Source organism: Camelus ferus, chromosome 12 (assembly GCF_009834535.1).
Source record: "Camelus ferus isolate YT-003-E chromosome 12, BCGSAC_Cfer_1.0, whole genome shotgun sequence".
In the NCBI taxonomy this organism is placed as follows: domain Eukaryota; kingdom Metazoa; phylum Chordata; class Mammalia; order Artiodactyla; family Camelidae; genus Camelus; species Camelus ferus.
Window position 1 is genome coordinate 38,243,052 of NC_045707.1, and position 15,873 is coordinate 38,258,924.

The 15,873-nt window shown below is 38.9% G+C and overlaps 1 long non-coding RNA gene across 2 annotated transcripts in view; it reads right to left on the minus strand.

Moving 5' to 3' along the window:
- Positions 1 to 13,932, minus strand: part of LOC116667686 — a 136,363-nt gene extending 122,431 nt beyond the window's left edge. For both annotated transcript variants that reach the window (XR_004324667.1, XR_004324668.1), the window contains exon 1: positions 13,825 to 13,932. This is a non-coding gene — a long non-coding RNA (uncharacterized LOC116667686). The remainder of the gene's footprint in view (positions 1 to 13,824) is intronic.
- Between the last annotated feature and the right edge of the window lie 1,941 nt (positions 13,933 to 15,873).

Below are 15,873 nucleotides of genomic sequence, written 5' to 3' on the forward strand. Positions count from 1 at the left end.
AATAAATAAATAAATAAATCTAATTACCTCCCCCCCCAAAACTACAGAAAAAGTAATTTAAAAGTTTTTTAAAGCAGCCATTTAACTGTATTTAAGAATCTAAAGAAAAATATGCCATAATTTACAAGACAGTAAACCTCACCAGAGGTTTATAGTTTTAATTAAACCAAATGGAAATTCTAAAACTGAAAAATAAAATATCTGAAATAAAAAAAGTTCCATCAATATGATTAGAAGTGGACAGTAAATACAAAAACAGACCAATGGAAATAATCCCAATACGAAGAACAAAAAGAAAAAGAATTTTTAAAAGAGAAGAAGGGGCCCTATGAGACAACATCAAAAGGCCTAACATGAATACAGTAAAGGAGAGGAGAAAAAGAATGGGCAGAAAAAAAATTAAAGTAATAATGAGTAAAAAAATCAAATTTGTCAAAGACATGAAAAACAGATTCAGGAATCTCAGCAAACAAAAAGGATTAATACAAAGAACCTCATGCCTAGGAACGTCAAAGTCAAACTGATGAAACCAAATATAAGAAGAAAATCTTCAAAGCAGCCAAAGAAGATGGCACACTACCTAAATGGAACTATAATTCAACTAAGCACTAACTTTTCATCAAAGGCCAGAAGACAGTGGAATAAAATCTTTTAAGTATTAAAAAAAAAAAAAACTACTGTCAACGCAGATTTCTATATCTAACAAAAATATACTTCAATAATGAAAGCTATATAAAGACATTTTCAAATAATTAGAAACTAAGGGAATAAGTCCTTCAGAGGGAAGAATGAACTGCATTACAAATGGTAAATATTTGAGTAAATACAAAGGACTATTTTTGTCCTCTTAATTTCTTTAGGACATACAATTATTTAAAGCAAAAACTGTAATGCTGTATTGTGGGTACATTACAACTATAGCATAAAGGATGGAAGAGTGGTGAAACGTACCAGTATTAATTCTTATTATACTGTTAAAAGTTAGGGATGTGTAATTGTAATTCCTACAGAAGTTACTAAAAATAATGCAAAGAGGTACAGCTAAAAAGCCAATGGATAAAACGTAATTCTAAAAAAAAAGTTCAGTTAATCCAAAAGAAAGTGAAGAAGGAGAAATAGAGAAACAAAAATCAAAAAGCACAAACAGAAAACAACTAATAATACTGTAGTACCAAATTCAACAATATCAAAATTTAAATTAAATGTCAGTGCTCAAATTAAAGGGATGAGGTTGCCAGAACAAATTTCAAATGCAGAACCCAACCATATGCTGTCTATGAGAGATAAACTTAAATAGGAAGATACACATAGACTGAAACTAAATGGACAGGAAGATATTAGCCATGCAAAAAGCAAGCATAAGACATTATTAATATCAGATAAAGTTGGCTTCAAGACAGAGAACTCTGTACAAAATTGAAGAGGAAGATTTCATAATGTTTTAGGAAACCATCAATCTATATGCTCCTTATAACAGAGTTTCAAAGAAATAAAGCAAAAATTGACAGAAGTGAAGGATACACAGTTCCATAACAGGAACTGAAAATTTTAACACATCCTTTTCAGAAACTGAGAGAACTGAAGAAAAAAATATGTAACGACATAGTAGATATGAACGACACTATCAACCAACCTAACCTAATTGATATTTTAGAACACAACACCAACAGCAGTAGAACACCTTTGTTTTTCAAAAGCACACAGCGTGCTCACCCAGACAGATCACATACGAGGCCATAAAACAGGTCTCAATAAATATAAAATGACTGAAGTAATGCAGACTATGTTTTCTCACGATAGTGAAATAAAGTTCCAAGTCAAAAACAATAAGGTATAAAGAAAAATTCCAAATACTTAGAAATTAATCAACACACTTCCAAAAAAACCATGGATGAAAGAACAAATCATGTGGTACAGGAAATTGAAAATATCCTGAAATAAATAAAAATAACACAATATATCAAAATTTGAGAAACATGGTTCTGAAAAAGATCTATAGATTTAAATGCTTATATTATAAAAGAAGAAAAGTATATTAATTTGTTAGGATTAGGCCATAACAAAGTGTCACAGACTAGGTGATTTAAAGAACAGAAATTTGTTTTCTCGTGATTTTGGAGACTAGAAGTTCCAGATTAAGGTACTGGCAGGGTTGATTTCTTCTAGGTCTCTCTCCTTGACTTATAGATGGCCATTTTATCTGTATGTTTTCACATGGTTTTTCTTCTGCATCCATCTGTGTCCTAACTTCAACTTCTAATAAAGACATCAGTCATACTGCATTAAGGCCAGATCTAATTACCTCATTTAATCACTTAGAAAAAAGTCCTATCTCTGAATACAGTTATATTCTGGGGTTAGGACTTCAGCATGTGGTTAGGACTTCATATGAATTTGGGGGGGGGGGGGCACAACGTAGCCCATTACGAAAGGTCTAAAGTCAATGACCCAATGTTCTGACTTAAAAACTGGAAAAAAAAATATTAAGACTAGAGTAAAAGAGAGAAGGAAAGAAATAATAAAGATAAGAAGAGAAATATATTAAAATAAAAACCCAGACAAACAATATAGAAAACTAACAAAGCCAAAAGTTGAGTTTTTGACCAAAAAAACTGATAAATTCCTAATAAGACTGGGAAAAAAGAAAGAGAACACCAAGTACTAGTATCAGAAATACAAGAGGGATTATCATTGTAGATATTACAGACTTAAAAATGAGAATAATACAATTTTATGGACAACATTATCCCAACAAATTTGGCAACTTAAATGAAATGGACAAATTTCTTTAAAAATACAATTGAACAAAACTGGGCAAGAAAAAAACAGAAAATTTGCAGTCAAAGACCTACTGAAGAAATCAAATTCATTTTCAGAGAACTTCCAACAAACAAAATTCTAGGTCCCTGGTTTCAGTAATGCAGTACATCAAACTCTTAAGGGAAAAAAAATAACACTAATCTTATATAAACTTTTTCATGAAATTGAGGAAGAAGGCATATTTCTCAATTCAATTCACAAGACCAGCGTAACTCAAATGCAAAATCTGTAACAAAGAGGTTACAGAAGAGTATATTACAGACCAATATTCCTTTGACCATAGATGTAAAATTCTTAACAAAATATTATCAAGTTGAATCCAGCAATGTATAGAAAAAGAGTAACACATCATGTCCAAGTGGAATTTATCCCAGAACTGTAGGATGTTTTAATATTTAAGAAATGATCAATGCAATTCAACATATTGAGAATAAAAAAGAAAAAACATGTAATTTTTAATAGATTCAGACAAAGCATTTGACAACATTCAATCCTTTCATGATAAAAATTCTCAGCAAACTAGGAAGAGGAAGGACTTTTCTCAATCTTATAAAGGGCATTTATTAAAAATTGAGTTTAACTCACACTTACATCACTGAATGTGAAACACTAAAAACTTGTCCTCTAAGATTCAGAAATGGTTCATTTCTATTGAGCCACTGTACTAGAGGTCCCAACCACTGTAAAAGGGTAAGAAAAAAAAATGCATAAAGTTCAGAAAGAGGTAAACTGTATCTATTTATAGACGGTGTTATTGTATATGGAAAATTGTAAAAAAATCTACCAAAAACTCTTGAAGCAAATAATCAAAGGGTATAATGTTATTATATAAAAATCAAATGTATTTGTATAGACAAGCAGCAATTATAAAAATAAACTAAAAACAGTTAAATTTGCAAAAGTGTAAAGAACATAAAATACTTCAGCCTAAATTCAATGAAGGACATACAAGACCTCTACACAGAAAACTACAAAATGCTGTGGAAAGAAATTAAAGATGACCTAAATAAATGGATAGCTATATCATGTGCAGGGGTTGAAAGCCCAATAGTGTTAAGATATCAACTATCCCCAAGTTGATTCACAGAATCGAGGCAATCATAATAATCATCCCTCCAAGTGTTTTGTTTTGACAAGAAATTGACAAGCTAATTCCAAATTCATACCCAATTTAAGCTTGAAAAAAAAAAATACAAAGGTGGAGGAAATGGCACACAACTTTGTAAAAAAAAAAAAAAAAAAAAGGTCTGCCAGTTTCTTAAACACTAAACATACACATGCAAAACTGTGAAGTGTCTGAGGTTTCACTGTACTTCAATAAATTAGCATGCCACAGCTTCCTGGATGCTGGCAGAGGTCACCAGACGGGTGGGAGACAAAGAACAGTTTATTGGTCACAGCCATGGCAGCAGTCAGAATATCAGCCAGTGACTGTTTCTGAAGCCCAAATATAGGGCGACATGAAGAGGACCAGGTGACATCTGTCACGTGGTGAGTTGGCTTCCAGGAGATGAACCCTTCAGGAAGGACTTTAGGGAACCCAAGTCTTTCCTAAAAGGGCAGTAAGCCTGCCTGACCTTTGCCCTGGAAGAAGACATTATCTTCATTATACTGGACAGTAACCAAGCTGCCCCTTGGACTGGAGGGAGACACCGTATCTTCCAAGACTGTTCACAATACCAAGTCCTTGACAAAGTGGTCTGGCAAGAATGCGTCAGTGCCCCTGCTCATCAGATGTACAGAAATGTGAGCAGCCATGCTGTCCATCCCAACACCACCTACCTTATAGACCCAGCAATTCTACCCCTAGGTGTGTAGCCAAAAGAAGCCAGAACCTATTTCTACAAAGCAGAATTTTTAGGTAAAACTATTTCTTGAATATTCATTTGTCCAAGAATGTTCATAGTAGCTTTATTTGTAATTCTCAAAAACTAGAAACAGCTGAGGTGTCCAGCAATAGGACAATGGAGATGCAAACTGTGGTATGTGGTACAAAAGAATACTCCTCAGCGAAAAAAAAAAAAAAAAAAGGAATGAAGTACCATGAATGCAGTAATGTGGGTCAGTCTCAAAAGCATTGTACTGAGAGAAAGAAACCTCACACAAAAAAAGGACAAACTATACAAATCCATATATAAAAATTCCAAACAGGCAAAACTAATTTACAATGGAAAAAGATCAGAACAACGATTGCCTCTGGGGGTGTGGGAGCAGGGAATGACTGGGAAGAATCATGAGGGAATTTTCTAGGGTGATGGTGATGTTTTATATCTTGATAGATCATTGGGTTACACATTCATCAAAACTCACTGAATGGTACACTTTGATTTGTGCATTTCATTGTATGTAAATTTTATCTCAAAAGGAAAACTTTTAGAAGAACCACAAATATTAAACTCTAGTTAATGGCATGCATCCAAAGGATTTAGGCAAGATTGGACTTATGTCTGCAAATTACTGTGAAATGCATTAAAAAAATGAAATGATAGATGGATAGATATATGGTAAAACAACTATAGTAAACTGTGAATTACAGAATCCAGTGATATGTTTTCACTGTAAAATTATTTAATCTTTTCTGTATGTTTAAAATTTTTCATGATAAATTATTGGGGGAAAAAAATGAAAGATCAGTATGCAAGTCACTGAGAGAGGGAAAAAAAAAGACCTCAAGTCTGACTCCAAAACTGAATCCCTCAACTATTACATGTTGTTTCTTCCTTATGAATTTAACTAAGCCAAGCTACTCATTCCACCATCAACCCCACATTTCCTCACCTCCTTGCCTTTGTTTATGCTGTTTCCCCACCTGTAAAACTCACTCCCACTGATTTTTCAAGAACAATCCCTACCAAATTTATTAGCAGAAAATCCATTTTCTTCCTTTCAATTATTCACTCCTTTACTGTCCAGGAGGGTGTCAATCTGCTTTCCCACCCAAGCACACAGAGAACAAGGGATGAATTAGTCTTCCACCACCAAGTTGCCATTGAAGACGGGTCCTACAGGTCCAACACTTGGCTGCTATGGCAACTCACTGTGATCACTGAGGTTCTCTGGAGCAGGATGATCCTAGTCACTCAGAGGTAAGCGCTGCAATGCTGAGGTTTACAAGATGAGAACTCAGAGCCTAAGTTTTTTAGGCTTATCTGAAGTCCAAACCATCCCAGAAGCACTGAGTCAGGATGGTTTATGATTATCTGCCAGCTCTTGGCCCCAGAACTTTTTTGTCTCTTCTCCCTCAAGGGTGAAGCAGCTTTCCTATGCACCTTCAAAACACGAAGAATCTGATTACACCCGTTTCCCTAAATTGTGAGGCTATATATCATGCTCCTAAGTGAGTAATAATTACCACCATACTACTATTACTATTACTGCTAGTAATAATAATAGTTCTTGGTAATTCACAAGTGAGTTATTCTTCCAGGGGTGGGAGTATATAGCTCAGATGTAAAGTGCCTGCTTAGCATGCATGAGGTCCTGGGTTCAGTCCCCAGGACCTCTGTTAGCAATAAATATATAAATAAATAAACCTAATTACCCCCCCCACAATCATTTATATATATATATACACACACACAATGGAGAAAAGACAGTATCTTCAGCAAGCAGTGTTGAGAAAACTGGACCGCAGTATGTAAATCAATGAAGTTAGAACACTCCCTCACACCATACAGAAAAATAAGCTTAAAATAGCTTAAAGACTTAAATATAAGACAAGACACTATAAACCTCCTAGAATAAAACATAGGCAAAACATTTGCTGACATAAATCTTAAGCAATGTTCTCCTAGGGCAGTCTACCCAGGCAAAAGAAATAAAAGCAAAAATTAACAAATGGGTCCTAATTAAAAGTATAAGCTTTTGCACAGCAAAGGAAACCATTGCAAAACAAAAAAGACAACCTACAGAATAGAAGAAAATATTTGCAAGTGATGACACTAACAAAGGCTTAATTTCCAGAATATATAAATAGTTCATACAACTTAATAATAAAAAAAAAAAAATCAAACAACCCAATCCAAAAATGGGCTGAAGACCTAAACAAGCAGTTCTCCAATGAAGACATACAAATGGCCAAGAGGTACATGAAAAAATGCTTAATGTCACTAATTTTCCAAGAAATGCAAATCAAAACTACAATAAGGTGTCACCTCACACCAGTCAGAATGCCCATCATTCAAAAGTCCTTAAACAGTAACTGCTGGATAGGGTGTGGAGAAAAGGGAACCCTCCTACACTGCTGGTAGGAATGCAGCTGTTACGGAAAACAGTATGGACATTCCTCAAAAGGCTAAAACTAGACTTACCATATGATCCAGCAATCCCACTCCTGGGCATATATCCAGAGGGAACCTTAATTCAAAAAGACACATGCACCCCAATGTTCACAGCAGCACTATTTACAATAGCCAAGACATGGAAATGACCTAAATGTCCATCAATACATGATAAAGAAGCTGTGGTATATTTATACAATGGAATACTAGTCAGCCTAAAAAAGAATAAAATAATGCCATTCGCAGCCACATGGATTGACCTGGAGATCGTCATTTTAAGTGAAGTAAACCAGAAAGAGAAAGAAAAATACCATATGATACTGCTCATATGTGGAATCTAAAAAAAGAAAACACTAATGAAATTATCTACAATACAGAAACAGACTCACAGACATAGAAAACAAACTTACGGCTTCCCGGGGGAAAGGGGGTGGGAAGGGATAAATTGGGAGTTTGAGATTTGCAGATACTAACTACTATATATAAAATAGATAAGTAAGTTTCTTCTGTATAGCACAGGGAACTATGTTCAATATCTTGTAGTAATCTATAATGAAAAAGAATATGAAAGGAATATATGTATGTACATGTATGACTGAAACATTAGGCTGTACACCAGAAATTGACACACTGCAAAACTGACTATACTTCAAGTAAGTAAGTAAATAAATAAAGTGAGTTATTCTTTCAGAGAAACTTTCCAAGTGAATGAGAGATTCTTATATCCACTCCAGCAGGGAGAATTGGAGGGAGGGGGAGAACAGAGGTAGGTGGGAGGTACCACCTTCAGTGATTCCAAAAGCAGTTATTATTCACTTCTCACGCTGAAAAATAAATTTTAAAACACAGACAATTTTAGTCTCTGATGGAGTATTCCACAATTTAGTATCTATGAGCATTTTCACATGTAGTTAATGTTATGGCAATTAATAAAATACAAATTAATTCCAAGGCTTGCTAATTCATAGTGACCTTTGACATTTCCTATTTCTCAATAAATGGGTATCAAAAGTTCAGTAGCTGTCATGCTTGTGTGTAAAAGTGAGGGTGAGGGATAACCGTGCACATTTTAGGATATGAGGATAGTGTTTACACTCAAAACATTAATGCTGTTCACCTAATACGATTCCCCTTATTTCATCTCCTACTGTTATTCCCTTATGGTTTTTTCAGCCTCTCCCATGTGCCAGGCGCTGTCCTTAGGTACTGCACCTACAGTGCTGAAACAGTTAGACACTTTCCCTGACTTCAAGAAGCCCAAAGGCCAGCTGCAGCCACGAATGAGCTATCACAGTATGAGAGGTCAGCACCACTTTAGGGGAAGACAGAGAGCTAAGGGAACCTAACCCCCCAGAAGAGGATCCAGCAAGACTTCTCAAAGAGAGCTCTACTTAAGTTGAGGCTTGAAGGATATGCAGGAATTCGCCTAGAGAAGAAGGGAGGGAAGTACATTCTGTAGCAAACAGAGGGCAGGGCTTGGGTTACGGCTAATGGCGAGAGGAAGAAGAGAAAACTGAAAAAGCTGAAAGCAGCCCGATAAGGCTTGGATGTAGTCTCCTATTTGAAGGAGAGGTAGACAATGGCCCAATAATAAGGCACGTTTGGAGCCATGCTGTATTTGAGAAAACTAAGCTCCAAAAGTGTACTGAAAAAATTGCTCAACTGTATAGAGCAACTTAGGCACCAAGCCAGCCTGGACTCCTGCCTCTCAGGTTTTAAACCCAATCCTGCCCACTGATTTCCCTGAGATAGGTCTCAGAGTGTCATTTCCCCAGAAGGAGGATGACATGCAGGAGACCTGAGCCCAACCCACATCACTGACGAAGCACAAACAGTAGGTGAGAGTGCCTTGGTCCTTAGCACCCACCCGGGACTGTCCAGGCTAATTAATCATGGTGACAGCTCCCTGGATGCAGTCAGAAGAATTATTTTTTCCCTCAATGCTGCTAGTTTAACCTGAGGCAAGACTTCACTTTACAACACCAGGATGAAGCCCTGTTGAACATGATGAATGTCTTCTGGAAAAGAATAACATTTTGATAAAGGCCCTTCCAGTCAGCCTCCAGGTTAGAACAGAGTGGTCTTCCTTGCCTGTTTTCATAGTCATCTTATAAGAAAGCCAGCTCTATCTCTGGGCTCCAACTCAACTAACCTAAAGCGGCCTTTTATGAAAAATCAAATAAATAACTTGCCCTGGTCTTTGACTTTTCATGAGTAATTATGGCTGGAGCTGCCACTGAGATTCCAACTTTCTTCCAAAGCCCTGTGCGTATCTCTTTATTCCAGTTTCTGACTCCCCAACAGCCTTCTGAAGATCATGATTTGGGCTTAAGCTACAAACAGAGCTTCTCTATCGCCAAGAAAACATATGTACAAGCCTTGGAGGCTTTTTTGCTGCTTCCGCATGAAGAGGAAGAAAAAGAAGAAGAGGAAGAAGAAAGGTGACTTCTGGGAACCATTTGGAAACTTACTCATGGAAAGAGGAGGATTCCTCTTTTTGTCACGTACCAGTGGAGGTACTGGCCACCCCAGGTTTGTGAACTTTCAGAGACCCCCTGCCCCCTAGTATCCTGCATTCTCCTTAACTGGGATCGGGGAGCAGAGGTGTCAGGAAGAAGCCCAGCTGGGCAGGTCCCATGAAAGCCAGTGTTGGCAGAAGGCAATCCTCATCTGCAGCCCAAACTCCAGGCTTCTAACCGGCTTGCTCACTCTACTGGTCAGTACTGCAAATGCAGATTCCAAGTTCGGAGAACAAAACAGATGTCAGAAGCTGGGGTGTGAGGTATGGTTGTACAATCAGCCAGGAAAGTAAGGACAAAATGATGGGTCGAGACTGTGAAAGGAGCTGACTCAGAAGCAGGGACTGCGAGCCTGTCTGCCTGCATGAAGGAATCAGCGGGATTTATACCGCACGTGCTCATAAGGGCAAGTGCATGTGCTCGCACACACACAGGTATACATATGGTGCCTAAAATACAACAACCAGCTAATACATACCATGATCAACTAAGGATTGAATAGAGCCTCCCTTTGTTTCTGCCTTCTTTGCCACTTCTGTTTACGAATAATTTACTCATAGACTATTGCCCCTAGTTATTACTAACACACCTAGATGCATTTTTTTAAGCTTTGAAAGCTAAAAGGGAAACAAGGCCTTACATAGGTATATATTCTTTATCCTAGTAAAGCCACTTTATACTAAGAAATTATACTAAGGATATAACTGAACACACCCAAAGATTTGTCTACAAGAGCAATGCTACAGGCTGAATGTTTATTTTCTCTCAGAATTCATGTTGAAACCTAATCCCTAGTGTATGGTATTTGGACGTTGGGGGCCTTTGAGGGTGATTAGGTCATGAGGGTGGAGCCCTCCTAATGGGGAGGGACCTGAGAGGATGCCCCTGCCCCTTCCACCATGTGAGGTCACAAGAAGTCAGCAATTTGCAACCCAGAAGAGGGCTCTTACCAGAACCCAAGCATATGGGGACCTTGATCTTGAAGTTCTAGCCTCCAGAACTACGAGAAATAAATTCCTGTTGTTTACAAGCCCCCCAGTCGATGATATTCTGTCATAGCCATTCAAATGGACTAAGACAAATATGAATGGCAAAGTAATTTATAATGGAAATATCCCATAATACAGGATTAGTTAAATTATGGTACATCATAAAAATCAAATCTCAAGCTATTAAAAATTACACTGTTGGAAAATATTCATTTAAGCAGACAAGAAATATTTTTTGGTACCAATAATATATGAAATATGATAAAGTAGAAAAAACAGCAGGTTATAAAACTGTAGTCATAATATGCTTGCATTTTCTTAAAAAGTTATAAATACATGTAGGAAAAGTATCTGAAAGACAGCAAAATATAAGCCAATGTTAGATTGGTGGGACTATAGATCACTTCAACATCTTTTTATTTATAATAAACATATAGAAATTCTGTAGTCAGAAAAAAGTAATACAATTTTTTTTTCAAGTCAGTGGTTTTGTTTACCCATACACAACAGATCTGATCTGAAAGCCTATAAGGACTTCGATATTTAATGCCAAAGTGTCCTGCAGACAGACTGTCCCAACTGCCCAACTCCCCATAACCTTAAACCTTAGGTATTATGATTATTATTTTTAAATCTGTACCAATTTGATGAGAAGCAAATGAACAGTCACCGCGGTCTTTTAATCTACCCTTCTGTGATTTTCTAGTGAGGTTGAATGTGTTTTCATATGACTGTTGGCCATGTGTGGTTCGTTAGTAACAAGTCTGCTCTTCAAGATTACAGAAACCTCTCCCAAATTCGGGCATGCTTAGATTCTGAACAGCTGAGCCCAAGCATCCAGCCCTCAGACTCTACCTCCCAGCTTCACTCAGACATTAGGTCAATGGTTCTCAGCCCTGCCTACACATCGCAATGACCAGGGAATTTTAAAAATACAGAAGTCTGGGTCTTACCTCTAGATTTGCTGATTTAACTGGTCTGGGTGCAGCCTAGGCATCAGGATTTTTTAAAGCTCCCCAGGTCATTCTAATGTGCACGAGGCTGAGAACCATGGCTTCAGAGAGGATCTGCTAATGGCACACTAATGAGCATCCAGAGATGCTGGAAAATGCCTTCCATTAGCATCTGCACCTGCTGGGAAGGGCAGGACGATAAAGATGCATACGAAAGACAGAAATGAGGAGGGAAACAAATTCACCTCCAGTATCATCTCACTCATTTAACATACTGACTCAATAAATATTTGAGCATCTACTAGGACAATAATAATGGCACACATTTACTTAACATTCACAATATGTCTTTCTAAGCCCTTTACACATATGTTTCCAATAACCCTAGGAGACAAGTACACATCTTATCCCCATTTTATAGGTGAGGAAACTAAGGCACAGAGAAATTCAGTCATTTGCTTATAGTCACACAGCTACTAAGTAGTGGAGGCAGGATCTGAGCATAAAGAAACTAGCTTTGGCGTTCATGTCAAACACCCCATGCCAGATGCTGTAAAGGCATTTGATACATCGTAAACAAAACAGTTAACAGTTCCTGCTTTTGCACAGCTTAAAGTTTACTGGAGGACAGAGAAAGTAAATGAATCAACACACAAGATCTGAAGGAAAAGTACAAGATGCTATAAAAGAATATAACCGTATACTCATGTTCATGGCACCATTGTTCACAATAGCCAAAAGACGGAAGCCACCCAAGGGTCCATCCACAGATGAATGGATAAAGAAAATGTGATATACACATACAAAGGAACATTATTTAGCCTTAAAAAGGAAGGAAATACTGACACATATGATAACATGGATCAGCCTTGAAGCCATCATGCTAAATGAAATAAGCCAGTCACAAAAGGACAAATACCGCATGATTCCACTTATATGAAGAATGGAGTAGTCAAATTCCTAGAGGCAGAAAGTATAGTGGTGGTTATCAGGGAATGGGAAAAGGGCATGGTGAGTTTTTGTTTAATAAAAGATTCCACTTTGGAAGATTAAAAAAATTCTGGAGATGGATGGTGATGATGGTTGCACAAGGATGTAAATGTACTTAGTGAGACTGAACTAGACACTAAAAAGTAGCTAAGATGGTAAATTTTTATGTTATACAACTTTTACCATAAATTTTTAAAATAAAAATAATAAAGCTTAAAATTATAAAGAATAGGACTAGAAGCCCCAAAATAGACTGGGTAGGGAGTCAAGAAAGGTCTGTTTCAGGAGGTGACATTTAAAGTGAGACTTGAGGATCAAAGAATCAGCTAGGTAAAGAGTAGAAGGAGGCTATTCTGAACAGAAAGAACAGCATATGCAAAGGCCATGGGGCAGTAAGACTGGGATGTGGGGCACCTAATGAGTGAGGGCAGCATGGTGCAGGGTGAGGCCTTGCAGGGTTTCACAGAACATAGCCTGGAATTTATTCTAAATGTTTCAGGAAGACAGAGATGGATACTGAACAGAAACATGATAAGATTTTACAAGATTTGCTTTTTTTTTTTTAGTTTAAACAAATTGAATCAAAAAGAATCTACTTTGTAAAAAAAAAAAAAAAGTAAAATTAAAAAAAAAAATTAAGGCTTGCTTTATGTTCTTTAAAGTTCTATCCATCTGCCCTAGGAGAGTGGCTTGGAGGAGGACAGGTTAGAAGGCAACCACCACATTGTGAGTGTAGATGATGTCACCTTTGGGCTGAGAAAACTGAGGTTCAGAGAGGGTAAGTAACTTCCCAGGGTCACACAGCTTTCAGAACTCAGAACTCAGAACCAAAGTCTCTGTCTCCGACTCCCACACCTGCAGTGCTTCCACTTTGTAGATTTAAAAAAAGAAAGAAATTAGAATACACAAGAAAGAAGACACCTCATAGTTCAGACCCTCTTGAGCAAGAAGCACCATGCCACCGCTCCTCCAGAGATATTTCATATTTATAGATGTGAAACCAAGCCATCTGACTATAAAAAAAGGGGTGGAGAAGGAGAAAGATACCCAGAGAGATGGAAAGGCAGAAAGTGAGAGAGGAAAAATGAGAAAGGAGCACACCCAGGAATCCTGGAACACCTATTCCTCTGGTTAAGATCCTCTCTGAGCCAGGCATCTGCACCTTTTCTAGGCTCACCTGGGACCATGATCAGCCAGTTAAGATCCGAGAGTCAGAGCCAAAAGGGTGCCCAAGCAGCAGTTTGAGGTTATGCATGCGCTGGTGCAAACTCACCCAGGATGAGTTCTGAGACCCATGGGCAGCTTCTTCACAGACTGCAGGCAGCGGGACAAGCTTCTTAAACTCAGGAGCCCTCGGGGGTATTGGGACTTCCTTAATTGCCTGAAAGACAAGAATGAGAATAACAAAAAAAGGATTAATGAACACATCTCTCTCAGGAAAAAAAAATAAATAAAATCTCTGGCAGTGCTGGGGCCATCCTTTACATGGAGAAAGGGCAAATTCTTTAAAATGTAACAAGTCGTGGTGGAGATTTATCCAAAACAACTTCCAGGGGCTCAAAGACTCTACTGAGCTGAAGGTCCAACATAGAATCAGAGAGCTTACAGGTGAATGGGACTCCAGCAATTGCCCCTGTAGAACCCGCTCATCTCAGAGGCAAGAAACTGCAGCACTGGAAAAGAAGTGACTTGTACAAGGTCATGATTTCTTACTGGCCAAGCCCTCCAGGGCTCCTTCTAACACTCTCAGGCCACTTCACTCCACATCTGCATTTAACCCACAGTTCTGTAAACCAGCAAAAACACTGAGCCACACCTGAAACTGAGGCAATCGGCAGTTAAACCCATTAAACTTGTAACCAGCCTTCAGTGATTAAGCCCGCTTTGTTTTCACAAAAACCAGCACGCCCACCCCAAGCCTCAGGTAGCCTAAACAAGATGTTTGCCTGAATAGGTTTACAGAAACCTGGAATCAGCTGTGTCCCGTTCCTGCTCCAGTCGGTTAAGACTAGTTGAGACCACCCACCCTCCGACTGAGCATGCGCATGCGTCTGATTCGTGACCTTTTTGACGTCGAAGGGCCCCACGCTCCACCCCAAGAGCGTGACCTTGCCTCCCAGGAAGGCGGCCGAAGCTTAGTTGCACCTGCGCAGAACAGTGATTTCCTCATCTTTTCTCATTTCCAGTCACCTTTGCCCACACGCCCTATGCCTGTCTTATTCCATAAATACCCCCCCTTAATAGCCTGCCGCCTTCCCAGAGGCGGGGCGGAGGTCTGTTCTCCCGTCCTCTGGCTGGGCTGCGGGAACCACAAGCCGCCCTTTCCCTGCTGCAAAGCTCGGGGTCCCAGGGTTAAGGCTTGCTGTGCTTGGGGCAGACATTCCTGGTTCAGAAACGCACTCCTGCAGCTCCACGCTGCAGAAAATATGCTCTCTGTTCGTTTTTGGTCTGGGCGAGGAGGTCTTTTTATTTTTTTAGCTCTCTTGAGAGGCCGATAGGACGGACTTGGGTCCTCATTGGTCTTGGCGGGTTTTACATGCAGAACCTAACGTGTAACAGAAGCCGGGGAATAGAGTTTGGGTTCATCAAAATAGCTGCCCTTTGTCCACCGAGGGTTCTGTGCCCAGCACGGGGGGATGGGGGCTTGACCTCTGATATCTTCTCACTGCTCTCACCCTAAGCCTTTGAGGCGAGAACCTGCTGTCCTCCTTTCACCAAGAACCTTGGCTTGCAGATGTTCAGTGACCCGGGGGTCATGGCGGACTAGCTTTTCTCAAGTGCTGAGCGAAGACTGAAGGCCACAAAGTTGGGCTTCTGAACCTACTTTCCTAATACTATGCAACTCTCCCTCTGTCTCTCTCTTTCTGGGAAATGAATGTCCGTTTGACAAACGAGAACTAGAATGCTGAAGGCAGTTGCCCAGAGTGACAGCAAATAGGGTAAAAAGAGTGAGGGCCCCCAGCCAGTCCTTTAGCTGCAAGTCTTAGCATCTCTCCCTCCGCACCCGCAAATTTGCAGAGCCTTATCTTCTCAGTGAAGGAATCGGTGAATTAAATCTCATCCAGTTGTTACAGTAGCAACATAGAAGAATGCTTCTAGAAAGAGGGTGGGGTTGCAACGCAAAGAGCTCAGCTTTTTAAGGGAGGAATGCCTGGCCCAGTTCCCGGTACCTAGTACAGCTAGTTGGCTTTGGGCTGCTTAAACTTCTGTGGTTCAGTTATTTCATCAGTAACATGGGGATGGTACTACCCATCTCAAAGAATTTTGGTCTGACCTGCAGACTGCGCTTTATTAGCATAGAGAAAACTCCACGTGTACACAC